We start from the raw sequence: 2,500 nt of genomic DNA, 5'->3' as shown, positions 1-2,500 counted from the left end.
TGGTGGTCGAGGCAACCGCCCGCACCAGGGCCCAGCGTGTGCCGATGGTGGTCGAGGCAAGCGCCCGCACCAAGGCCGAGCGTGTGCCGATGGTGGTCGAGGCAAGCGCCCGCACCAGGGCGCAGCGTGTGCCGATGGTGGTCGAGGCAAGCGCCCTCACCAAGGCCGAGCGTGTGCCGATGGTGGTCGAGGCAACCGGCCGCACCAAGGGCCGGCGTGTGCCGATGGTGTTCGAGGCAACCGCCCGCACCAGGGCCCAGCGTGTGCCGATGGTGGTCGAGCCAGGAGCCCGCACCAAGGGCCGGCTTGTGTCGATGGTGTTCGGGGCAACCGCCCGTACCAGGGCCCAGCGTGTGCCGATGGTGCTGGGGGCAAGCGCCCGCACCAGGGCCTAGCGTGTGCCGATGGTGCTGGGGGCAAGCGCCCGCCCCAGGGCCCAGCGTGTGCCGATGGTTATCGGGGCAACCGGCCGCACCAGGGCCCAGGGTCTCCCGATGGTGCTCGAGGCAACCGCCCGCACCAAGGCTCAGCATGTGCCGATTGTGATCGAGGCAACAACCCACACCAGGGCCCAGCTTGTGCCGATGGCGGTCGAGGCAAGTGCCCGTACCGAAGGGCAGCCTATGCCGATGATGGTCGATGCATGTGCCATCACCATGCGTCATCATGTGCCATTGATGGTCGAGGCCTTGGCCGAAGTTCGATTTTGAGCCACGGTGCCCATGCTTGGCTCCAGCATGTGCTGGTGCCGCATTTTTTTCACTCGGGACAGCATCGCCGGAGCATCGCCGGAGCATCGCCGGAGTACCGCCGGAGAACCTGACCGGCGGCATTGGGGTTCCGGCGATTGGGAGGGGGGCCGGGGGGGTGTGCGCACATGATGTGCGATGGGTGCTGGTACTTGGCCTTGTGTTGGCCCCCTATCCCTCATCAAACCTCTGAGAATTCACACCCCCTTAAAGAGCATTTGAGATTTTACAGGTTTGCTACCAGTAGCCGTTAAAGTGTCTGAAATGGGGACACTTTTTTCAAACGGTCACAAAATCTTCTCTACTTCGAGTTTTTAGCTGAATTTTTTTGTGCATGCCAACAAAAATAGAAGGATCATGCCTACAAAATTTGGGGCCAAAAATCCTTATAAAAAAATTTTAAAAATTCCCGAACCGCAAAAAGTTTTGAAAATCGTGAAAAATAGAAAACGAGTCATCTTCCAACGAAACTTCACGTGAAGGCTTAGGGGACCATTGTATGAATTTACAAGCCATAAAAATGGCATTGGCACGGCAGAAATTTGAAGATGTGCCTAAACCCACCAGGGCCCAGCGTGTGCCGATGGTGCTCGAGGCAACCGCCCGCACCAGGGCCCAGCGTGTGCCGATGGTGCTCGAGGTAAGCGCCCGCACCAGGGCCCAGCGTGTGCCGATGGTGGTCGAGGCAACCGCCCGCACCAGGGCCGATAGTGTGCCGATGGTGCTCGAGGCAACCTGTCGCACCAGGGCCCAGCGTGTGCCGATGGTGATCGAGGTAACCTGCCGCACCAGGGCCCAGCGTGTGCCGATGGTGGTCGAGGCAAGTTCCCGCACCAGCGCCCAGCGTGTGCCGATGGTGCTCGAGGCAACCGACCGCACCAGGGCCCAGCGTGTGCCGATGGTGCTCGAGGCAACCTGCCGCACCAGGGCCCAGCGTCTGCCGATGGTGCTCGAGGCAACCTGCCGCACCAGGGCCCAGCGTCTGCCGATGGTGCTCGAGGCAAGCGCCCGCACCAGGGCCCAGCGTGTGCCGATGGTGGTCGAGGCAAGCGCCCGCACCAGGGCCCAGCGTGTGCCGATGGTGGTCGAGGCAAGCGCCCGCACCAGGGCCCAGCGTGTGCCGATGGTGCTCGAGGCAACCTGCCGCACCAGGGCCCAGCGTGTGCCGATGGTGCTCGAGGCAACCGACCGCACCAGGGCCGAGCGTGTGCCGATGGTGGTCGAGGCAAGCGCCCGCACCAGGGCCCAGCGTGTGCCGATGGTGGTCGAGGCAACCTGCCGCACCAGGGCCCAGCGTGTGCCGATGGTGCTCGAGGCAACCGACCGCACCAGGGCCGAGCGTGTGCCGATGGTGCTCGAGGCAAGCGCCCGCACCAGGGCCCAGCGTGTGCCGATGGTGCTCGAGGCAACCTGCCGCACCAGGGCCCAGCGTGTGCCGATGGTGCTCGAGGCAACCTGCCGCACCAGGGCCCAGCGTGTGCCGATGGTGGTCGAGGCAAGCGCCCGCACCAGGGCCCAGCGTGTGCCGATGGTGGTCGAGGCAAGCGCCCGCACCAGGGCCCAGCGTGTGCCGATGGTGGTCGAGGCAACCGCCCGCACCAGGGCCCAGCGTGTGCCGATGGTGGTCGAGGCAACCTGCCGCACCAGGGCCCAGCGTGTGCCGATGGTGGTCGAGGCAACCTGCCGCACCAGGGCCCAGCGTGTGCCGATGGTGGTCGAGGCAAGCGCCCGCACCAGGGCCCAGCGTGTGC

Source organism: Durio zibethinus, unplaced genomic scaffold (assembly GCF_047325235.1).
Source record: "Durio zibethinus cultivar Kanyao isolate XHJ-2024 unplaced genomic scaffold, ASM4732523v1 HiC_scaffold_3, whole genome shotgun sequence".
Taxonomy (NCBI): Eukaryota; Viridiplantae; Streptophyta; class Magnoliopsida; order Malvales; family Malvaceae; genus Durio; species Durio zibethinus.
This window is presented reverse-complemented; position numbering follows the sequence as displayed.